At 43.2% G+C, this 22216-nt stretch overlaps 17 non-coding genes and 14 pseudogenes across 17 annotated transcripts; all 31 read right to left on the bottom strand.

Annotated features, from left to right (window-relative positions):
* Nucleotides 1-15604: 15604 nt before the first annotated feature.
* Nucleotides 15605-15723, bottom strand: LOC144414918 (5S ribosomal RNA). Its single transcript, XR_013470809.1, has one exon. It is a non-coding gene; the product is annotated as a 5S ribosomal RNA (ribosomal RNA).
* An 81-nt stretch (nt 15724-15804) lies between these two features.
* On the bottom strand, nt 15805-15913 carry LOC144412616 (5S ribosomal RNA; annotated as a pseudogene).
* A 92-nt stretch (nt 15914-16005) lies between these two features.
* On the bottom strand, nt 16006-16114 carry LOC144412905 (5S ribosomal RNA; annotated as a pseudogene).
* An 81-nt stretch (nt 16115-16195) lies between these two features.
* Nucleotides 16196-16314, bottom strand: LOC144415518 (5S ribosomal RNA). Its single transcript, XR_013471409.1, has one exon. It is a non-coding gene; the product is annotated as a 5S ribosomal RNA (ribosomal RNA).
* An 81-nt stretch (nt 16315-16395) lies between these two features.
* Nucleotides 16396-16514, bottom strand: LOC144415587 (5S ribosomal RNA). Its single transcript, XR_013471479.1, has one exon. It is a non-coding gene; the product is annotated as a 5S ribosomal RNA (ribosomal RNA).
* Nucleotides 16515-16595: 81 nt separating this feature from the next.
* On the bottom strand, nt 16596-16714 carry LOC144415414 (5S ribosomal RNA). The gene has a single exon (XR_013471306.1). It is a non-coding gene; the product is annotated as a 5S ribosomal RNA (ribosomal RNA).
* Nucleotides 16715-16799: 85 nt separating this feature from the next.
* LOC144417648 (5S ribosomal RNA) lies at nt 16800-16918 on the bottom strand (annotated as a pseudogene).
* An 81-nt stretch (nt 16919-16999) lies between these two features.
* LOC144415867 (5S ribosomal RNA) lies at nt 17000-17118 on the bottom strand. Its single transcript, XR_013471761.1, has one exon. It is a non-coding gene; the product is annotated as a 5S ribosomal RNA (ribosomal RNA).
* Nucleotides 17119-17199: 81 nt separating this feature from the next.
* Nucleotides 17200-17318, bottom strand: LOC144414006 (5S ribosomal RNA). The gene has a single exon (XR_013469896.1). It is a non-coding gene; the product is annotated as a 5S ribosomal RNA (ribosomal RNA).
* An 81-nt stretch (nt 17319-17399) lies between these two features.
* LOC144416900 (5S ribosomal RNA) lies at nt 17400-17518 on the bottom strand. Its single transcript, XR_013472793.1, has one exon. It is a non-coding gene; the product is annotated as a 5S ribosomal RNA (ribosomal RNA).
* An 81-nt stretch (nt 17519-17599) lies between these two features.
* On the bottom strand, nt 17600-17718 carry LOC144416820 (5S ribosomal RNA). The gene has a single exon (XR_013472713.1). It is a non-coding gene; the product is annotated as a 5S ribosomal RNA (ribosomal RNA).
* Nucleotides 17719-17802: 84 nt separating this feature from the next.
* On the bottom strand, nt 17803-17921 carry LOC144417646 (5S ribosomal RNA; annotated as a pseudogene).
* An 81-nt stretch (nt 17922-18002) lies between these two features.
* On the bottom strand, nt 18003-18121 carry LOC144415866 (5S ribosomal RNA). The gene has a single exon (XR_013471760.1). It is a non-coding gene; the product is annotated as a 5S ribosomal RNA (ribosomal RNA).
* Nucleotides 18122-18202: 81 nt separating this feature from the next.
* On the bottom strand, nt 18203-18321 carry LOC144415632 (5S ribosomal RNA). The gene has a single exon (XR_013471524.1). It is a non-coding gene; the product is annotated as a 5S ribosomal RNA (ribosomal RNA).
* Nucleotides 18322-18402: 81 nt separating this feature from the next.
* On the bottom strand, nt 18403-18521 carry LOC144416899 (5S ribosomal RNA). Its single transcript, XR_013472792.1, has one exon. It is a non-coding gene; the product is annotated as a 5S ribosomal RNA (ribosomal RNA).
* An 81-nt stretch (nt 18522-18602) lies between these two features.
* On the bottom strand, nt 18603-18721 carry LOC144416809 (5S ribosomal RNA). Its single transcript, XR_013472702.1, has one exon. It is a non-coding gene; the product is annotated as a 5S ribosomal RNA (ribosomal RNA).
* An 84-nt stretch (nt 18722-18805) lies between these two features.
* LOC144417645 (5S ribosomal RNA) lies at nt 18806-18924 on the bottom strand (annotated as a pseudogene).
* Nucleotides 18925-19005: 81 nt separating this feature from the next.
* Nucleotides 19006-19124, bottom strand: LOC144415517 (5S ribosomal RNA). Its single transcript, XR_013471408.1, has one exon. It is a non-coding gene; the product is annotated as a 5S ribosomal RNA (ribosomal RNA).
* Nucleotides 19125-19175: 51 nt separating this feature from the next.
* LOC144413082 (5S ribosomal RNA) lies at nt 19176-19294 on the bottom strand (annotated as a pseudogene).
* An 81-nt stretch (nt 19295-19375) lies between these two features.
* LOC144416898 (5S ribosomal RNA) lies at nt 19376-19494 on the bottom strand. The gene has a single exon (XR_013472791.1). It is a non-coding gene; the product is annotated as a 5S ribosomal RNA (ribosomal RNA).
* Nucleotides 19495-19545: 51 nt separating this feature from the next.
* On the bottom strand, nt 19546-19664 carry LOC144413080 (5S ribosomal RNA; annotated as a pseudogene).
* Nucleotides 19665-19946: 282 nt separating this feature from the next.
* On the bottom strand, nt 19947-20055 carry LOC144412170 (5S ribosomal RNA; annotated as a pseudogene).
* An 81-nt stretch (nt 20056-20136) lies between these two features.
* LOC144416896 (5S ribosomal RNA) lies at nt 20137-20255 on the bottom strand. Its single transcript, XR_013472789.1, has one exon. It is a non-coding gene; the product is annotated as a 5S ribosomal RNA (ribosomal RNA).
* Nucleotides 20256-20336: 81 nt separating this feature from the next.
* On the bottom strand, nt 20337-20455 carry LOC144416797 (5S ribosomal RNA). Its single transcript, XR_013472690.1, has one exon. It is a non-coding gene; the product is annotated as a 5S ribosomal RNA (ribosomal RNA).
* Nucleotides 20456-20536: 81 nt separating this feature from the next.
* LOC144413106 (5S ribosomal RNA) lies at nt 20537-20656 on the bottom strand (annotated as a pseudogene).
* An 81-nt stretch (nt 20657-20737) lies between these two features.
* Nucleotides 20738-20846, bottom strand: LOC144412475 (5S ribosomal RNA; annotated as a pseudogene).
* Nucleotides 20847-21020: 174 nt separating this feature from the next.
* LOC144413053 (5S ribosomal RNA) lies at nt 21021-21122 on the bottom strand (annotated as a pseudogene).
* An 89-nt stretch (nt 21123-21211) lies between these two features.
* Nucleotides 21212-21330, bottom strand: LOC144417991 (5S ribosomal RNA; annotated as a pseudogene).
* A 234-nt stretch (nt 21331-21564) lies between these two features.
* LOC144416786 (5S ribosomal RNA) lies at nt 21565-21683 on the bottom strand. Its single transcript, XR_013472679.1, has one exon. It is a non-coding gene; the product is annotated as a 5S ribosomal RNA (ribosomal RNA).
* Nucleotides 21684-21764: 81 nt separating this feature from the next.
* LOC144412474 (5S ribosomal RNA) lies at nt 21765-21873 on the bottom strand (annotated as a pseudogene).
* A 174-nt stretch (nt 21874-22047) lies between these two features.
* On the bottom strand, nt 22048-22149 carry LOC144413052 (5S ribosomal RNA; annotated as a pseudogene).
* Between the last annotated feature and the right edge of the window lie 67 nt (nt 22150-22216).

The following is a 22216-nucleotide window of genomic DNA, read 5'->3' as shown; positions in this document are numbered from 1 at the left end:
GCGACTCATATTTTTGACTGTTTTTGACTTTTCAGCCTTCTCAGTCACGTAAAAGAAATTTGTATGTACAACAGAATATGGCAGAACATTCGTTGAAAATTACTAAGCGTGCAAATATTTTATTATTTCCTCAGTGTTTTGTCTTGAACGGAAATACAAGCGACATTGAATGAGTTTCTGAAAATGAACTCAGGCATGTCGATATCGAATGACCTTTCGAAATTTTAAAAACAGTCACCTCAAACCCGATGCCACCAGTAGCTTAATTAGTAGCACATTTTTAAGCCACTCATTATGGTTATTGATTACCAATTGAGATTCCAGCCTACATTTACGAATGCCGTCAATCATGTTTTGTCGACGTACGATTGAATCATCTCATTGGCATACTCGACCAGTATAACACATGGAGGTTGGTCGCAAGATAGTAGAGTTCTTTTTGACGATCTAGTCGTGATTGTAGCGCCGTTAGGTTAGGGGCTGAGTGGTGTAGCGTCGCGGGTCGAAGGTAAGTAAGTTGATGGAGGTCCGACAGTGGGTCGAGGGTGAGAAGTTTGAAGCAGATAGTGCAGTGAAGGAAGGAAAGAAAAGTTGAAGGAGCTATGGCAATGAGTCGAGGATAAAGAGGTTGAAGGGGATGGGAAATAGGACAGTGGATCGGGGATAGGACGGTTGAGGGAGATAGGGCGGTGGGTCGAGGATAGTAAGGTTGAGGGAGGTGGAGCAGTTGGGCGAGGGAGACAGGGCAGAGGATCGAGAATAGGAAAGGGCAGTGGGTGGCGAATTTGTGATGGGATGACTGTTTAACTTCACTGGCTCTGACGTCTAAACCAGAGGTCGGCAAACTTTTGTCGTTTGCGGGCCAAAATTACTCCGTTAAAGAAAGAACACTTAAAACCGTCCGTCCTCGACCCACTGCCCTACCTCCATCTACTTACTTGCCTATCTATACTCGACCTACTGGCCGACCTCCTCCAACTTTCCTATTCTCAACCAACTGCCCTAGCTCCCTCAAACATCCTATCCTCGGCCCACTACGCCACCTACCTATCCTCAACCCACTGCTCTATCTCCCCAACTTTCACATCCTCGAACTACCGCTTTATCTCCCTCAACCTCTCTCTTTTCGACCTACTGTCCTATCTCACTCAACCTACCTATCCTTGGACCCACTGCCTTATCTGCCGCAACTTACCTATCTTTCACCTACGGTGCCATACTATTCGATACCTGATCTAACGGCGCTTTATTCACAACCCGATCGCCACACCGAACTTTACTATCTTGCGACCAACTTCCATGGGTTATACTGGTCGTGTATGCCAATGAGATGATTCAATCGTACGTCGACAAAACATGATTGACAGCATTCGTATATGTAGGCTGGTATCTCAATTATTAAACAATAACCTTTTTAAGCCACTCATTATGGTTATTGATTACCAATTGAGATTCCAGCCTACATTTACGAATGCCGTCAATCATGTTTTGTCGACGTACGTTTGAATCATCTCATTGGCATACTCGACCAGTATAACACATGGAAGTTGGTTGCAAGACGGTGGAGTTCTTTTTGACGATCTAGTCGTGATTGTAGCGCCGTTAGGTTAGGGGCTGAGTGGTATAGCGTCGTAGGTCGAAGGTAAGTAACTTGATGGAGATCGGAAAGTGGGTCGAGGGTGGGAAATTTGAGGCAGATAGTCCAGTGGATAGAGGAAAGAAAAGTTGAGGGAGATATGGTAATGAGTCGAGGATAAAGAGGTCGAAGGGGATAGGAAGATTGGGCAAAATAGGACAGTGGATCGAGGATTGGACGGTTGAGGGAGATAGGGCAGTAACTTCACTGGCTCTTAAGTCAAAACCCGAGGTCGGCAAACTTTTGTCGTTTGCGTGCCAAAAGTACTCCGTTGAACACTGAAAACTGTCCTCGACCCACTGCCCTATCTCCATGACACACTGGCCGACCTCCCTCAACTTTCCTATCCTCGACCCTCTGCTCTTTCTCCCCAACTTTCACATTCTCGAACCACCGCTTTATCTCCCTCAACCTCTCTTTTTTCGACTTACTGTACTATCTCCCTCAACCTACCTATCCTCGGACCCACTGCCTTATCTGCCACAACTTACCTATCTTTGACCTACGGTGCCATACTATTCGATACCTGACCTAACGGCGCTATTTTCACGACCCGATCGCCACACTGAACTTTACTGGGTTATACTGGTCGTGTATGCCAATGAGATGATTCAATCGTACTTCGACAAAACATGATTGACAGCATTCGTATATGTAGGCTGAAATCTCAAATATTAAACAATAACCCTAATTGGCAGTTTAAAAATGTTTTACTAATTGGGCTACTGATGGTTCTTTGTTGGGAATAACGGTTTTCTAAATTTTAACGGGCCGTTTTATGCCCTTAATAATTGGCCATGTCGTCAGTCTCGTGACAAATATGATGCTGATCCGAAATAAGCAATAGTGCTCTGGTAGTATTTTTCTTCAACTTTTTATAGTAAAAGCGATGCCAAAGATAACGTACTAACTACGCGGCGCTTTATTCACTTTTTTTTTTTTTTCTTAACGGATCAGGATGACATTACTGGAATCCAGCCCAATGCCTTCATGCCCAGTAATGCCAACGGAAGTATTAGACTCATTATCCCTTGATAAAGGGATCGTCTTTACCAAACTAGTATGGTAAGCTTCCTAACATCATATCCGCAATTCGAGATGGTATTGCTTATGTTTTATAAAAACCAAAACCAGTAATTTTCGGACGTATCGGTCATCCGTAGTAGTAGTACATGGATAGTCGTCAAAACCATTTATATACTATCCCGCGATTGGTGTAGGTCAGGCCTGGTTGGCTAATACGACTGATGTTGGCTACCATTTGTGGTGACTGATTAGAAAGTTCCAGATTGTGCGTCTTACTTCTCAGCCAATTAAGGTCGTGCATCCTGTATGATCCCATCCAATGCATTCTCCCACTCGTTCGACAAATTGTAGAGGTCTGTTGATCCATATCGATCCTTGATTATGTACATCCAGGTTTTGAAATTACGGAAGACGGTTTCGAGAAGTATAGATGAATCTTCTGGATTTATGTATCGGTTATCCCTGTCCAGATTATGTTTGAGTGAGATGATTTCCAACTTGAATATGTTGTACATTTTCAGGATTGCCAAACTATTTACCCCTGTGTATGAGTTTTCAAAAATTGATTGTAGGGATATATCCAGCTGCATGCCACAGACCCTTTCCATTGTCAATCTTAGTTCTTCATGTAGATTCTGGTACTCCGGACATTCGAGAAAAATGTGACTTGTTTTATCCTGGTTATTTGCACAGAGTTTGCAATTGAGTTTCATTGGACGCTTGTTTACATCTCGACGAATCATTCCATACCGCCATTTCCTATGGCCAAACAAAAATCCATCCATGACAATTAGATATGATGTTTGACGCTCGATGTTAGTAAAATGATGTTTCAAATTTCGGTCCAAGAGATGTATCGCATACCAGTCCCGTGTTAGGTCTGATTTTGGTTGATCGTATGTCTTTAATTTTAGCCTGTTATATATTATCTTTAAGGATGTTGTGGTCCATTCGTCCGGAGTGAAATCTAATACATGAATAATATTAAGTAGATGTCGCCAGTGGAGATTAACTTTGATTGAGTGAGGCCTAGAGTTGGAATACAGTGATTTGTTGAGTGACATTATTCTTGATCCTAATGAAAACAGGGCTTCATGGTGCCAGAATTCGGTCGGGGATGATATGGCACATAGCTGGCTGATCTTGTATACCAAGCATGCTTGTGCCTTCAGTTTGACGTCAAGCATATTGATGCCTCCATTTGAAATGTGGTGTAGCAATTTTTTTCTGGACACCACCTCAATAGTTTCCGGAAACCAGAGGTACCTAAAAAGGTCGGATTGTAGCTGATGGATGAATGACAAAAGAATGATGTGAACTCTAGCACTGTAATTAATCAACGAGAGGGCCAGGGAGTTTAGAACAGTCATTCTACCCCTCCAGGACAGCATTCTTGGTTTAGTGCAGTTAAGGATTTGCCTGACATCTGCACACTTTTCCGTCCATGTAGTTTCAATAGATCCTCGACCGAAGTAAACTCCCAGAATTTTTATTTTATTTTTCCCAAATCTTTTGTATTGCGTTAAGTTTAATGAAGTTTCAGCTGGGTATGTAATGCACAAAATCTCAGTTTTATCCGGGTTCACCCTCTGTCCTGTTGCTTCTGAGTATCTCCATAATTCATTGAAAATGTGTTCCAGTGAAAAAGGGGAGCATGTTATAAAAGTGGCGTCGGCAGCATATTGTTCTAATTTTTCTTCCTTCCTCCCCAGCATAACTCCCTTGATACGTTTATTTGCGAGAACAAGCCTGGCCAGCGGTTCCGCATTCAACGTATAAAGGAGCATGCTGAGGGGGCATCCTTGTCGTATCCCACGCAGGATCCGGATTTCCTCGGTGAATGCACCATTAACATCAACGATGCTTACGATATTGGAGTATAGGCCTTTTATCAGATTGGTTGTTTTTTCGGTCCCTCCCACCGTTTCCAGTAGATTGAAAAGAAACTGGTGGTCAACCGTATCGAATGCCTTGAGTTGGTCGACTGTCATGATGCATGACGGAATATTTTTTTCGTGAGAGTAACGAATTACGCTATCCAGGTTGTTATGAATATCCTGTATTGATCTTCCGGGTAAAGTCGATTTTTGAGTACTTGAGATTACCCCGTCCAAAGCGATTTTAAGGCGGTTGGACAGAATTTTTGTCATGATTTTGTAATCGACGTTAAGGTTCGCAATTGGACGCCAGTTTTTTAGCATCGTCCTTTCCCCTTTTTTATGACACAGAATAATCCTTGCGTAGCGCCAACTGTTCGGTATTTGTCCGGATATCAAGATATTATTCATCAATTGGGTGAACTGTAATTTTATTAAAGGCCAAAAAGTGATGTAAAACTCTTTTGCTAGACCGTCAAAACCAGGTGATTTATAATGTCCATTTGTTTGATAGTATTATAAATTTCCTCTTCAGTTATAGGTAGGTCCAGATTTTCGGAAACTTCATGTATGATTTTAGGTTCACTCATTAGGTCAACTAGGTGTCGCTGTTGTATTTCATCTGTGTTTGATTTCATTCCCCAGAGGTCGCTATAAAATTCATGAGTTGTTTCTAAGATGGTTTCTTTGTCTGTTGTAGTTTCCCCATTGGGGAGGACAAGCTTTCGTAGAGTGCATTTGTTTTTTCTGTATCTGATTTTATCATAGAAGAAGCGGGATGGTTTTTCTTCCTCCTCAGTGGCTTCGATATGAGCTATTGTTTTGGTAAAAGCAACTTTTTGTTTCTGTATGGCCTGTAATTTTGATTTTAATTCATAAATTTTATTGGTGTCCGAATCATTTCCGTTTCTAATCAGCTCCGCTAATTCTTGTTCAATTTGAAGTTTTTGGTCCCTTTTATATTTTGCTTTATATATCGAGAAGTTGATTGTCTCACTTTTAATTTGGTGTTTAAAGTAGTCCCCCCACTGTTGGGCTGTAACGAAGTGGCCCATGAAATCAAGGCACTCTTCAAACTTATGGGTTATGACTTCAATATAAATATCGTCGGCGTAATGCGACACGTTGTTCCGCCATGCACCTTTCCCCCACCGAGGTTGTGTGTACTCCCCAATTTCAAGGAATGAGAATAGCATGTGGTCCGAAACGAGATTTGGATAATATTGAAATTTTTTGACTATTGGATCCAAGTTTCTTGAGTGATGGATTCGATCAATACGTCGAGATTGTTTATGGATTTTCATAGTAAACACTTTTTTATCCGGGTATCTATATCTAAATGGGTCGATAATATCATGTTCCGTAAGGAAGGCGTCAAAAATTTTTTCGGCTTTGGAGAGAGTAAATTCCTTTACAAAATAAGCATCCTTTTTGTCCAATATAGAGTTAAAATCACCGCACATCACAAGATGCTGCATACATTGCAACTTTTCAGTCAATTTTTCCGATAAATCTCGAAAAAAGGTGGTTTGAGCACCTTGTCTTCCTGATGGGACATAAACGTTCACGATGTTCAAAGGTGTTTCGTCGAGTTTTATACGTAGCAGATCAACCCTGTTTTCAGTTATGATTTCATAGTTGATAACAGTATTTTCAGTTTTTTCGTGAACTAGGATACCAGTACCCGATTTAAAGAATTTGATGTCCGACCTGTTATGAGATAGCGTTTGTGATATAATTTGTAATGGAGATTTTTGGACCATGACTCTATTGGAACTATATTAATTTTGTGCATTTCCTGTATGAGTAAGATATCCGGTTTTTAGTTTTTGATAAGAGTTTCTATTTCTGCCCTGTGTATACTAAATCCGTTTACGTTGATGGAGCACAACCGCATCTAGTAAGTTTATTTCTTTTCGGTGTTGACTGCTTTTTTAACCGGTTTGGTTTTTTTCCTTTCGCTGGAGTCGGGTTTTTCTGGACTGGTATTCATTCTTTTTTGTGATGGTGAATCCGGTCTCCCTCTCAGGTCGCTGTGACTTCTTGGTCGGTTTAGAGAAGCTACTGGGTTCGACGATTTTAACAGAGTCACATTCTTGTTGGCAATAGCCTTCTTCCGAGAAGTTTGCTGTGACCTTGGGGCAAATAAGTATGCCATTGGACCTCCGTCTTCAATTTCTCTGGCTTCGAAAACATTATCTGTGTTAGGCTGGAAAGGCGGCGTACATAAGAACGTCCTATCCTCTCCCCATTGTGTTGGAGGCACGTTTTGGGCAAGCTGAATTTCTGGTTCTTGCGAGTCCAAAGTGATTCCTTGGCTGTTATCTTGTGACCAACTTCCATGGGTTATACTGGTCGTGTATGCCAATGAGATGATTCAATCGTACTTCGACAAAACATGATTGACAGCATTCGTATATGTAGGCTGGAATCTCAAATATTAAACAATAACCTTAATTGGCAGTTTAAAAATGTTTTACTAATTGGGCTACTGATGGTTTTTTTGTTGGGAATAACGGTTTTCTAAATTTCAACAGGCCGTTTTATGCCCTTAATAATTGGCCATATCGTCAGTCTCGTGACAAATATGATGCTGATCCGAAATAAGCAATAGTGCTCTGGTGGTATTTTTCTTCAACAGTTTATAGTAAATGCGATGCCAAAGATAACGTACTAACTGCGTCCTTTGCAACTTCATTAAGTTGCAGATGAGATAAGCTCAATTTTGGGACTATACGCTGATGTAAAGGGCAGTTGGTAACGCTAGCTCTAAAATAGTTTGGAAGGGATTACACTCACTGAGCGACTCATATTTTTGACTGTTTTTGATTTTTCAGCCCTCTCAGTCACGTAAAAGAAATTTGTATATACAACAGAATATGGCAGAACATTCGTTGAAAATGACTGCAAATATTTTATTATTTCCTCAGTGTTTTGTCTTGAACGGAAATACAAGCGACATTGAATGAGTTTCTGAAAATGAACTCAGGCATGTCGATATCGAATGACCTTTCGAAATTTTAAAAACAGTCACCTCAAACCCGATGCCACCAGTAGCTTAATTAGTAGCACATTTTTAAGCCACTCATTATGGTTATTGATTACCAATTGAGATTCCAGCCTACATTTACGAATGCCGTCAATCATGTTTTGTCGACGTACGATTGAATCATCTCATTGGCATACTCGACCAGTATAACACATGGAGGTTGGTCGCAAAATAGTAGAGTTCTTTTTGACGATCTAGTCGTGATTGTAGCGCCGTTAGGTTAGAGGCTGAGTGGTATAGCGTTGAAGGTAAGTAACTTGATGGAGATCGGATAGTGGGTCGAGGGTGGATAATTTGAGGCGGATAGTGCAGTGGATAGAGGAAAGAAACGTTGAAGGAGCTATGGCAATGAGTCGAGGATAAAGAGGTTGAAGGGGATGGGAATAGAACAGTGGATCGAGGATAGGACGGTTGAGGAAGATAGGGCGTTGGGTCGAGGATAGGAAGGTTGAGGGAGGTGGAGCAGTTGGGCGAGGGAGACAGGGCAGAGGATCGAGAATAGGAAAGGGCAGTGGGTGGCGGATTTGTGTGACTGTTTAACTTCACTGGCTCTGACGTCTAAACCAGAGGTCGGCAAACTTTTGTCGTTTGCGGGCCAAAGTTACTCCGTTAAAGAAAGAACACTTAAAACCGTCCTCGACCAACTTGCCCTACCTCCATCTACTTACTTACCTATCTATACTCGACCTACTGCCCGACCTCCTTCAACTTTCCTATCCTCAACCGACTGCCCTAGCTCCCTCAAACATCCTATCCTCGGCCCACTACGCCACCTACCTATCCTCGACCCACTGCTCTATCTCCACAACATTCACAACCTTGAACTACCGCTTCATCTCCCTCAACCTCTCTCTTTTCGACCTACTGTCCTATCTCCCTCAACCTACCTATCCTTGGACCCACTGCCTTATCTGCCACAACTTACCTATCTTTGACCTACGGTGGCATACTATTCGATACCTGACCTAACGGCGCTTTATTCACGACTTGATCGCCACACTGAACTATACTATCTTGCGACCAACTTCCATGGGTTATACTGTCCGTGTATGCCAATGAGATGATTCAATCGTACGTCGACAAAACATGATTGACAGCATTCGTATATGTAGGCTGGAATCTCAAATATTAAACAATAACCTTAATTGGCAGTTGAAAAATGTTTTACTAATTAGGCTACTGATGGTTTTTTGTTGGGAATAACAGATTTCTAAATTTTAATAGGACGTTTTATGCCCTTAATAATTGGCCATGTCGTCAGTCTCGTGACAAATATGATGCTGATCCGAAATAAGCAATAGTGTTCTGGTCCGTATAAGTATTTTTCTTCAACATTTTATAGTAAAAGCGATGCCAAAGATTACGTAATAACTGCGTCCTTTTCAACTTCATTATTAAGTTGCAAATAAGATAAGCTCAATTTTGAGACTATGCGCTGAATTAAAGGGAAGTTGGCAACGCTAGCTACGACAAAACATTTCATGGCTCTAAAATAGTTTGGAAGGGATTACACTCACTGAGCGACTTATATTTTTGACTGTTTTTGACTTTTCAGTCTCCTCAGTAACGAACAAGAAATTTGTATACACAACAGAATATGGCAGAACATTCGTTGAAAATGAGTACGCGTGCAAATATTTAATTATTTCCTCATCTTTTTGCCTTGAACGGAAATAAAAGCGACATTGAATGAGTTTCGGAAAACGAACTCAGGTATGTCGATATCGAATGGCATTTCAAAATTAAAACAATCACCTCAAACCCGACGCCATCAGTAGCTTATGTAGTAGCACATTTTTAAGCCACTCATTATGGTTATTGATTACCAATTGAGATTCCAGCCTACATTTACGAATGCCGTCAATCATGTTTTGTCGACGTACGATTGAATCATCTCATTGGCATACTCGACCAGTATGACACATGGAAGTTGGTTGCAAGATGGTGGAGTTCTTTTTGACGATCTAGTCGTGATTGCAGCACCGTTAGGTTATGGCCGAGTGGTATAGCGTCGTAGATCGAAGGTAAGTAACTTGATGGAGATCGGAAACTGGGTCGAGGGTGGGACATTTAAGGCAGATAGTGCAGTGGATAGATTAAAGAAAAGTTGAGGGAGATATGGCAATGAGTGGAGGATAAAGAGGTTGAAGGGGATAGGAAGTTTGGGCGAAATAGGACAGTGGATCGAGGATAGGACGGTTGAGGGAGATAGGGCGGTGGGTCGAGGATAGGAAGGTTGAAGGATAAAGGGCAACTTCACTGGCTCTGATGAAGTCTAAACCCGAGGTCGGCAAACTTTTGTCGTTTGCGTTCCAAAAGTACTCCGTTAAACACTTAAAACTGTCCTCGACCCACTGCCCTATCTCCATGACACACTGCCCGACCTCCCTCAATTTTCCTATCCTCGACCCTCTGCTCTTTCTCCCCAACTTTCACATTCTCGAACCACCGCTTTATCTCCCTCAACCTCTCTCTTTTCGACTTACTGTCCTATCTCCCTCAACCTAGCTATCCTCAGACCCACTCCCCTATCTGCCACAACTTACTTATCTTTGACCTACGGTGCTATACTATTCGGTACCTGACCTAACGGCGCTTTAATCACGACCCGATCGCCACACTGAACTTTACTATCTTGTGACCAACTTCCATGGGTTATACTGGTCGTGTATGCCAATGAGATGATTCAATCGTACTTCGACAAAACATGATTGACAGCATTCGTATATGTAGGCTGGAATCTCAAATAATAAACAATAACCTTAATTGGCAGTTTAAAAATGTTTTACTAATTGGGCTACTGATGGTTTTTTTGTTGAGAATAACAGTTTTCTAAATTTTAGCAGCCCGTTTTATGCCCTCAATAATTGGCATGTCTTGAGTCTTGTGACAGATATGATGCTGATCCGAAATAAGCAATAGTGCTCTGGTCGGTATAAAGTATTTTTTTTCAACATTTTATAGTAAAAGCGATGCCAAAGATAACGTACTAACTGCGTCCTTTGCAACTTCATTAAGTTGCAGATAAGATAAGCTCAATTTTGGGACTATACGCTGAATTAAAGGGCAGTTGGTAACGCTAGCTACGACAAAACATTTCATGGCTCTAAAATAGTTTGGAAGGGATTACACTCACTGAGCGACTTATATTTTTGACTGTTTTTGACTTTTCAGCCTTCTCAGTCACGTAAAAGAAATTTGTATGTACAACAGAATATGGCAGAACATTCGTTGAAAATGACTAAGCGTGCAAATATTTTATTATTTCATCATCGTTTTGTCTTGAACGGAAATACAAGCGACATTGAATGAGTTTCTGAAAATGAACTCAGGCATGTCGATATCGAATGACCTTTCGAAATTTTAAAAACGGTCACCTCAAACCCGAGGCCACCAGTAGCTTAATTAGTAGCACATTTTTAAGCCACTCATTATGGTTATTGATTACCAATTGAGATTCCAGCCTACATTTACGAATGCCGTTAATCTTGTTTTGTCGACGTACGATTGAATCATCTCATTGGCATACTCGACCAGTATAACACATGGAGGTTGGTCGCAAGATAGTAGAGTTCATTTTGACGATCTAGTCGTGATTGTAGCGCCGTTAGGTTAGAGGCTGAGTGGTATAGCGGTGAAGGTAAGTAACTTGATGGAGATCGGATAGTGGGTCGAGGGTGGATAATTTGAGGCGGATAGTGCAGTGGATAGAGGAAAGAAAAGTTGAGGGAGATATGGCAATGAATCGAGGATAAAGAGGTTGAAGGGGATAGGAAGTTTGGGCGAAATAGGACAGTGGATCGAGGATAGGACGGTTGAGGGAGATAGGGCGGTGGGTCGAGGATAGGAAGGTTGAGGCATTGAATGACATTGACATTGAATGAGTTTCTGAAAATGAACTCAGGCATGTCGATATCGAATGACCTTTCGAAAATTCAAAAACGGTCACCTCAAACCCGAGGCCACTAGTAGCTTAATTAGTAGCACATTTTTAAGCCACTCATTATGGTTATTGATTACCAATTGAGATTCCAGCCTACATTTACGAATGCCGTTAATCTTGTTTTGTCGACGTACGATTGAATCATCTCATTGGCATACTCGACCAGTATAACACATGGAGGTTGGTCGCAAGATAGTAGAGTTCGTTTTGACGATCTAGTCGTGATTGTAGCGCCGTTAGGTTAGGGTCTGAGTGGTGTAGCGTCGTAGGTCGACAATAAGTAACTTGATGGAGATCAGAAAGTGGGTCGAGGGTAGGAAATTTGAGGCAGATAGTGCAGTGTATAGAGGAAAGAAAAGTTGAGGGAAATATGGCAATGATTCGAGGAAAGAGGTTGAAGGGGATAGCAAGTTTGGGGGAAATAGGACAGTGGATCGAGGATAGGACGGTTGAAGGAGATAGGGCGGGAGGTTGAGGGAGAAAGGGCAGCACCTCACTGGCTCTGAAGTCTACCCACGAGGTCGGCAAACTTTTGTCGTTTGCGTGCCAAAAGTACTCCGTTAAACACTTAAAACTGTCCTCGACCCACTGCCCTATCTCCATGACACACTGCCCGACCTCCCTCAACTTTCCTATCCTCGACCCTCTGCTCTTTCTCCCCAACTTTCACATTCTCGAACCACCGCTTTATCTCCCTCAACCTCTCTCCTTTCTGTCCTATCTCCCTCAACCTAGCTATCCTCAGACCCACTCCCCTATCTGCCACAACTTACTTTGACCTACGGTGCTATACTATTCGGTACCTGACCTAACGGCGCTTTATTCACGACCCGATCGCCACACTGAACTTTACTATCTTGTGACCAACTTCCATGGGTTATACTTTTCGTGTATGCCCATGAGATGATTCAATCGTACTTCGACAAAACATGATTGACAGCATTCGTATATGTAGGCTGGAATCTCAAATATTAATAAACAATAACCTTAATTGGCAGTTTAAAAATGTTTCACTAATTGGGCTACTGATGGTTTTTTTGTTGGGAATAACGGTTTTCTAAATTTAACAGGCCGTTTTATGCCCTTAATAATTGGCCATGTCGTCAGTCTCGTGACAAATATGATGCTGATCCGAAATAAGCAATAGTGCTCTGGTAGTATTTTTCTTCAACATTTTATAGTAAAAGCGATGCCAAAGATAACGTACTAAATACGCGGCGCTTTATTCACGACCCGATCGCGACACTGAATTTACCATCTTGTGACCAACTTCCATGGGTTATACTGGTCGTGTATGCCAATGAGATGATTCAATAGTGCTCTGGTAGTATTTTTCTTCATCATTTTATAGTAAATGCGATTCCAAAGATAACGTACTAACTGCGTCCTTTGCAACTTCATTAAGTTGCAGATAAGATAAGCTCAATTTTGGGACTATACGCTGAATTAAAGGGCAGTTGGTAACGCTAGCTACGACAAAACATTTCATGGCTCTAAAATAGTTTGGAAGGGATTACACTCACTGAGCGACTCATATTTTTGACTGTTTTTGATTTTTCAGCCTTCTCAGTCACGTAAAAGAAATTTGTATGTACAACAGAATATGGCAGAACATTCGTTGAAAATGACTAAGCGTGCAAATATTTCATTATTTCCTCAGTGTTTTGTCTTGAACGGAAATACAAGCGACATTGAATGAGTTTCTGAAAATGAACTCAGGCATGTCGATATCGAATGACCTTTCGAAATTTTAAAAACAGTCACCTCAAACCCGATGCCACCAGTAGCTTAATTAGTAGCACATTTTTGAGCCACTCATTATGGTTATTGATTACCAATTGAGATTCCAGCCTACATTTACGAATGCCGTCAATCATGTTTTGTCGACGTACGATTGAATCATCTCATTGGCATACTCGACCAGTATAACACATGGAGGTTGGTCGCAAAATAGTAGAGTTCTTTTTGACGATCTAGTCGTGATTGTAGCGCCGTTAGGTTAGAGGCTGAGTGGTTTAGCGTCGAAGGTAAGTAACTTGATGGAGATCGGATAGTGGGTCGAGGGTGGATAATTTGAGGCGGATAGTGCAGTGGATAGAGGAAAGAAAAGTTGAGGGAGATATGGCAATGAATCGAGGATAAAGGGGATAGGAAGTTTGGGCGAAATAGGACAGTGGATCGAGGATAGGACGGTTGAGGGAGATAGGGCGGTGGGTCGAGGATAGGAAGGTTGAGGGAGAAAGGGCAGTAACTTCACTGGCTCTGAAGTCTAAACCCGAGGTCGGCAAACTTTTGTCGTTTGCGTGCCAAAAGTACTCCGTTAAACACTTAAAACTGTCCTCGACCCACTGCCCTATCTCCATGACACACTGCCCGACCTTCCTCAACTTTCCTAGACCCTCTGCTCTTTCTCCCCAACTTTCACATTCTCGAACCACCGCTTTATCTCCCTCAACCTCTCTCTTTTCGACCTACTGTCCTATCTCCCTCAACCTAGCTATCCTCAGACCCACTCCCCTATCTGCCACAACTTACTTTGATCTACGGTGCTATACTATTCGGTACCTGACCTAACGGCGCTTTATTCACGACCCGATCCCCACACTGAACTTTACTATCTTGTGACCAACTTCCATGGGTTATACTGGTCGTGTATGCCAATGAGATGATTCAATCGTACTTCGACAAAACATGATTGACAGCGTTCGTATATGTAGACTGGAATCTCAAATATTAATAAACAATAACCTTAATTGGCAGTTTAAAAATGTTTCACTAATTGGGCTACTGATGGTTTTTTTGTTGGGAATAACGGTTTTCTAAATTTAACAGGCCGTTTTATGCCCTTAATAATTGGCCATGTCGTCAGTCTCGTGACAAATATGATGCTGATCCGAAATAAGCAATAGTGCTCTGGTAGTTTTTTTCTTCAACATTTTCTAGTAAATGCGATGAGAAAGATAACGTACTAACTTCGTCCTTTGCAACTTCATTAAGTTGCAGATAAGATAAGCTCAATTTTGGGACTATACGCTGAATTAAACGGCAGTTGGTAACGCTAGCTACGACAAAACATTTCATGACTCTAAAATAGTTTGGAAGGGATTACACTCACTGAGCGACTCCTATTTTTGACTGTTTTCGATTTTCAGCCTTCTCAGTCTCGTAAAAGAAATTTGTATGAACAACAGAATATGGCAGAACATTCGTTGAAAATGACTAAGCGTGCAAATATTTTATTATTTCCTCAGTGTTTTGTCTTGAACGGAAATACATGCGACATTGAATGAGTTTCTGAAAATGAACTCAGGCATGTCGATATCGAATGACCTTTCGAAATTTTAAAAACAGTCACCTCAAACCCGATGCCACCAGTAGCTTAATTAGTAGCACATTTTTAAGCCACTCAATATGGTTATTGATTACCAATTGAGATTCCAGCCTACATTTACGAATGCCGTCAATCATGTTTTGTCGACGTACGATTGAATCATCTCATTTGCATACTCGACCAGTATAACACATGGAGGTTGGTCGCAAGATAGTAGAGTTCTTTTTGACGATCTAGTCGTGATTGTGGCGCCGTTAGGTTAGGGCCTGAGTGGTGTAGCGTCGCGGGTCGAAGGTAAGTAAGTTGATGGAGGTCCGACAGTGGGTCGAGGGTGAGAAGTTTGAGGCAGATTGTGCAATGAATGAAGGAAAGAAAAGTTGAAGGGGATATGGCAATGAGTCGAGGATAAAGAGGTTGAAGGGGATGGGAAATAGGACAGTGGATCGAGGATAGGACGGTTGAGGGAGATAGGGCGGTGGGTCGAGGATAGGAAGATTGAGGGAGGTGGAGCAGTTGGGCGAGGGAGACAGGGCAGAGGATCGAGAATAGGAAAGGGCAGTGGGTGGCGGATTTGTGATGGGATGACTGTTTAACTTCACTGGCTCTGACGTCTAAACCAGAGATCGGCAAACTTTTGTCGTTTGCGGGCCAAAATTACTCCGATAAAGTAGTAGTCTATTCGGCTATTTGTATTTCGCAGTTGTTGGAAAACAGAGCAAAATCGAATGAAACGGCGACGAAAAGCCTACGACACTCGGTATTCACAGCCGGTCACCCATGCAAGTACTAACCGAGCCCGACATTGCTTAACTTCCGAGATCGAACGAGATCGGGTGCATTCAACGTGGTATGGTTGTAGGCGATAAAGTAGTAGTCTATTCGGCTATTTGTTTTTCGCAGTTGTTGGAAAACAGAGCGAAATCGAATGAAACGGCGACGAAAAGCCTACGACACTCGATATTCCCAGCCGGTCACCCATGCAAGTACTAACCGAGCCCGACATTGCTTAACTTCCGAGATCGGGTGCATTCAACATGGTATGGTTGTAGGCGATAAAGTAGTAGTCTATTCGGCTATTTGTATTTTGCAGTTGTTAGAAAACAGAGCAAAATCGAATGAAACGACACTCGGCGACGAAAAAAAATTCTACGACACTCGGTATTCCCAGCCGGTCACCCATGCAAGTACTAACCGAGCCCGACATTGCTTAACTTCCGAGATCGGGTGCATTCAACGTGGTATGGTTGTAGGCGATAAAGTAGTAGTCTATTCGGCTATTTGTATTTCGCAGTTGTTAAAAAACAGAGCAAAATCGAATGAAACGGCGACGAAAAGCCTACGACACTCGGTATTCCCAGCCGGTCACCCATGCAAGTACTAACCAAGCCCGACATTGCTTAACTTCCGAGATCGAACAAGATCGGGTGCATTCAACGTGGTATGGTTGTAGGCAACAAAGTAGTAGTCTATTCGTCTATTTGTATTTCGTAGTTGTTGGAAAACAGAACAAAATCGAATGAAACGGCGACGTAAAGCCTACGACACTTGGTATTCCCAGCCGGTCACCCATGCAAGTACTAACCGAGCCCGACATTGCTTAATTTCCGAGATCGAACGAGATCGGGTGCATTCAACGTGGTATGGTTGTAGGCGATAAAGTAGTAGTCTATTCGGCTATTTGTATTTCGCAGTTGTTGAAAAACAGAGCAAAATCGAATGAAACGGCGACGAAAAGCCTACGACACTCGGTATTCCCAGTCGGTCACCCATGCAAGTACTAACCGAGCCCGACATTGCTTAACTTCCGAGATCGAACGAGATCGGGTGCATTCAACGTGGTATGGTTGTAGGCGATAAAGTAGTAGTCTATTCGGCTATTTGTATTTCGCAGTTGTTGGAAAACAGAGCAAAAACGAATGGAACGGCGACGAAAAAGAAGCCTACCACACTCGGTATTCCCAGCCGGTCACCCATGCAAGTACTAACCGAGCACGACATTGCTTAACTTCCGAGATCGAACGAGATCGGGTGCATTCACCGTGGTATGGTTGTAGGCGATAAAGTAGTAGTCTATTCGGCTATTTGTATTTCCCAGTTGTTAGAAAACAGAGCAAAATCGAATGAAACGGCGACGAAAAGCCTACGACACTCGGTATTCCCAGCCGGTCACCCATGCAAGTACTAACCAAGCCCGACATTGCTTAACTTCCGAGATCAAACAAGATCGGGTGCATTCAACGTGGTATGGTTGTAGGCGATAAAGTAGTAGTCTATTCGGCTATTTGTATTTCGCAGTTGTTGGAAAACAGAGCAAAATCGAATGAAACGGCGACGAAAAGCCTACGACACTTGGTATTTCCAGCCGGTCACCCATGCAAGTACTAACCGAGCCCGACATTGCTTAACTTCCGAGATCAAACGAGATCGGGTGCATTCAACGTGGTATGGTCGTAGGCGATTAAGCAGTAGTCTATTCTGCTATTTGTATTTCGCAGTTGTTGGAAAACAGAGCAAAATCGAACGAAACGGCGACGAAAATCCTACGACACTCGGTATTCCCAGCCGGTCAACCATGCAAGTACTAACCGAGCCCGACATTGCTTAACTTCCGAGATCGAACGAGATCGGGTGCATTCAACGTGGTATGGTTGTAGGCGATAAAGTTGTAGTCTATTCGGCTATTTGTATTTCGCAGTTGTTGGAAAACAGAGCAAAATCGAATGAAACGGCGACGAAAAGCCTACGACACTCGGTATTCCCAGCCGGTCACCCATGCAAGTACTAACCGAGCCCGACATTGCTTAACTTCCGAGATCGAACGAGATCGGGTGCATTCAACGTGGTATGGTTGTAGGCGATAAAGTAGTAGTCTATTCGGCTATTTGTATTTCGCAGTTGTTGGAAAACAGAGCAAAAACGAATGGAACGGCGACGAAAAAAAGCCTACCACACTCGGTATTCCCAGCCGGTCACCCATGCAAGTACTAACCGAGCACGACATTGCTTAACTTCCGAGATCGAACGAGATCGGGTGCATTCACCGTGGTATGGTTGTAGGCGATAAAGTAGTAGTCTATTCGGCTATTTGTATTTCCCAGTTGTTAGAAAACAGAGCAAAATCGAATGAAACGGCGACGAAAAGCCTACGACACTCGGTATTCCCAGCCGGTCACCCATGCAAGTACTAACCAAGCCCGACATTGCTTAACTTCCGAGATCAAACAAGATCGGGTGCATTCAACGTGGTATGGTTGTAGGCGATAAAGTAGTAGTCTATTCGGCTATTTGTATTTCGCAGTTGTTGGAAAACAGAGCAAAATCGAATGAAACGGCGACGAAAAGCCTACGACACTTGGTATTCCCAGCCGGTCACCCATGCAAGTACTAACCGAGCCCGACATTGCTTAACTTCCGAGATCAAACGAGATCGGGTGCATTCAACGTGGTATGGTCGTAGGCGATTAAGCAGTAGTCTATTCTGCTATTTGTATTTCGCAGTTGTTGGAAAACAGAGCAAAATCGAACGAAACGGCGACGAAAATCCTACGACACTCGGTATTCCCAGCCGGTCAACCATGCAAGTACTAACCGAGCCCGACATTGCTTAACTTCCGAGATCGAACGAGATCGGGTGCATTCAACGTGGTATGGTTGTAGGCGATAAAGCTGTAGTCTATTCGGCTATTTGTATTTCGCAGTTGTTGGAAAACAGAGCAAAATCGAATGAAACGGCGACGAAAAGCCTACGACACTCGGTATTCCCAGCCGGTCACCCATGCAAGTACTAACCGAGCCCGACATTGCTTAACTTCCGAGATCGAACGAGATCGGGTGCATTCAACGTGGTATGGTTGTAGGCGATAAAGTAGTAGTCTATTCGGCTATTTGTATTTCGCAGTTGTTGGAAAACAGAGCAAAAACGAATGGAACGGCGACGAAAAAAAGCCTACCACACTCGGTATTCCCAGCCGGTCACCCATGCAAGTACTAACCGAGCACGACATTGCTTAACTTCCGAGATCGAACGAGATCGGGTGCATTCACCGTGGTATGGTTGTAGGCGATAAAGTAGTAGTCTATTCGGCTATTTGTATTTCCCAGTTGTTAGAAAACAGAGCAAAATCGAATGAAACGGCGACGAAAAGCCTACGACACTCGGTATTCCCAGCCGGTCACCCATGCAAGTACTAACCAAGCCCGACATTGCTTAACTTCCGAGATCGAACAAGATCGGGTGCATTCAACGTGGTATGGTTGTAGGCGATAAAGTAGTAGTCTATTCGGCTATTTGTATTTCGCAGTTGTTGGAAAACAGAGCAAAATCGAATGTATTCCCAGCCGGTCACCCATGCAAGTACTAACCGAGCCCGACATTGCTTAACTTCCGAGATCAAACGAGATCGGGTGCATTCAACGTGGTATGGTCGTAGGCGATTAAGCAGTAGTCTATTCTGCTATTTGTATTTCGCAGTTGTTGGAAAACAGAGCAAAATCGAACGAAACGGCGACGAAAATCCTACGACACTCGGTATTCCCAGCCGGTCAACCATGCAAGTACTAACCGAGCCCGACATTGCTTAACTTCCGAGATCGAACGAGATCGGGTGCATTCAACGTGGTATGGTTGTAGGCGATAAAGTAGTAGTCTATTCGGCTATTTGTATTTCGCAGTTGTTGGAAAACAGAGCAAAATCGAATGTATTCCCAGCCGGTCACCCATGCAAGTACTAACCGAGCCCGACATTGCTTAACTTCCGAGATCAAACGAGATCGGGTGCATTCAACGTGGTATGGTCGTAGGCGATTAAGCAGTAGTCTATTCTGCTATTTGTATTTCGCAGTTGTTGGAAAACAGAGCAAAATCGAACGAAACGGCGACGAAAATCCTACGACACTCGGTATTCCCAGCCGGTCACCCATGCAAGTACATACATGCAACTGACATTGCTTAACTTCCGAGATCGATCGATAACGGGTGCATTCAACGTGGTATGGTTGTAGGCGATAAAGTAGTAGTCTATTCGGCTATTTGTATTTTGCAGTTGTTGGAAAACAAAGCAAAATCGAATGAAACGGCGACAAAAAGCCTACGACACTCGGTATTCCCAGCCGGTCACCCATGCAGGTACTAACCGAGCCCGACATTGCTTAACTTCCGAGATCGGGTGCATTCAACGTGGTATGGTTGTAGGCGATAAAGTAGTAGTCTATTCGGCTATTTGTATTTCGCAGTTGTTGGAAAACAGAGCAAAATCGAACGAAACGGCGACGAAAATCCTACGACACTCGGTATTCCCAGCCGGTCAACCATGCAAGTACTAACCGAGCCCGACATTGCTTAACTTCCGAGATCGAACGAGATCGGGTGCATTCAACGTGGTATGGTTGTAGGCGATAAAGTAGTAGTCTATTCGGCTATTTGTATTTCGCAGTTGTTGGAAAACAGAGCAAAATCGAATGAAACGGCGACGAAAAGCCTACGACACTCGGTATTCCCAGCCGGTCACCCATGCAAGTACTAACCGAGCCCGACATTGCTTAACTTCCGAGATCGAACGAGATCGGGTGCATTCAACGTGGTATGGTTGTAGGCGATAAAATAGTAGTCTATTCGGCTATTTGTATTTCGCAGTTGTTGGAAAACAGAGCAAAATCGAATGAAACGGCGACGAAAAGCCTACGACACTCGGTATTCCCAGCCGGTCACCCATGCAAGTACATACATGCAACTGACATTGCTTAACTTCCGAGATCGATCGATATCGGGTGCATTCAACGTGGTATGGTTGTAGGCGATAAAGTAGTAGTCTATTCGGCTATTTGTATTTTGCAGTTGTTGGAAAACAGAGCAAAATCGAATGAAACGGCGACAAAAAGCCTACGACACTCGGTATTCCCAGCCGGTCACCCATGCAGGTACTAACCGAGCCCGACATTGCTTAACTTCCGAGATCGAGTGCATTCAACGTGGTATGGTTGTAGGCGATAAAGTAGTAGTCTATTCGGCTATTTGTATTTCGCAGTTGTTGGAAAACAGAGCAAAATCGAATGAAACGGCGACGAAAAGCCTACGACACTCGGTATTCCCAGCCGGTCAACCATGCAAGTACTAACCGAGCCCGACATTGCTTAACTTCCGAGATCGAACGAGATCGGGTCACTCGGTATTCCCAGCCGGTCACCCATGCAAGTACTAACCGAGCCAGACATTGCTTAACTTCCGAGATCGAACGAGATCGGGTGCATTCAACGTGGTATGGTTGTAGGCGATAAAGAAGTAGTCTATTCGGCTATTTGTATTTCGCAGTTGTTGGAAAACAGAGCAAAATCGAATGAAACGGCGACGAAAAGCCTACGACACTCAGTATTACCAGCCGGTCACCCATGCAAATACTAACCGAGACCGACATTGCTTAACTTCCGAGATCGAACGAGATCGGGTGCATTCAACGTGGTATGGTTGTAGGCGATAAAATAGTAGTCTATTCGGCTATTTGTATTTCGCAGTTGTTGGAAAACAGAGCAAAATCGAATGAAACGGCGACGAAAAGCCTACGACACTCGGTATTCCCAGCCGGTCACCCATGCAAGTACTAACCGAGCCCGACATTGCTTAACGGCAATAAAGTAGTAGTCTATTCGGCTATTTGTATTTCGCAGTTGTTGGAAAACAGAGCAAAATCGAATGAAACGGCGACGAAAAGCCTACGACACTCGGTATTCCCAGCCGGTCACCCATGCAAGTACTAACCGAGCCCGACATTGCTTAACTTCCGAGATCGAACGAGATCGGGTGCATTCAACGTGGTATGGTTGTAGGCGATAAAGTAGTAGTCTATTCGGCTATTTGTATTTTGCAGTTGTTGGAAAACAGAGCAAAATCGAATGAAACGGCGACAAAAAGCCTACGACACTCGGTATTCCCAGCCGGTCACCCATGCAGGTACTAACCGAGCCCGACATTGCTTAACTTCCGAGATCGAGTGCATTCAACGTGGTATGGTTGTAGGCGATAAAGTAGTAGTCTATTCGGCTATTTGTATTTCGCAGTTGTTGGAAAACAGAGCAAAATCGAATGAAACGGCGACGAAAAGCCTACGACACTCGGTATTCCCAGCCGGTCAACCATGCAAGTACTAACCGAGCCCGACATTGCTTAACTTCCGAGATCGAACGAGATCGGGTCACTCGGTATTCCCAGCCGGTCACCCATGCAAGTACTAACCGAGCCAGACATTGCTTAACTTCCGAGATCGAACGAGATCGGGTGCATTCAACGTGGTATGGTTGTAGGCGATAAAGAAGTAGTCTATTCGGCTATTTGTATTTCGCAGTTGTTGGAAAACAGAGCAAA

Source organism: Styela clava, chromosome 15 (genome assembly GCF_964204865.1).
Source record: "Styela clava chromosome 15, kaStyClav1.hap1.2, whole genome shotgun sequence".
NCBI classification, from domain to species: Eukaryota; Metazoa; Chordata; class Ascidiacea; order Stolidobranchia; family Styelidae; genus Styela; species Styela clava.
Note: the sequence above shows the minus strand (reverse complement) of the source record. Positions and strands in the feature narration are given on the sequence as shown.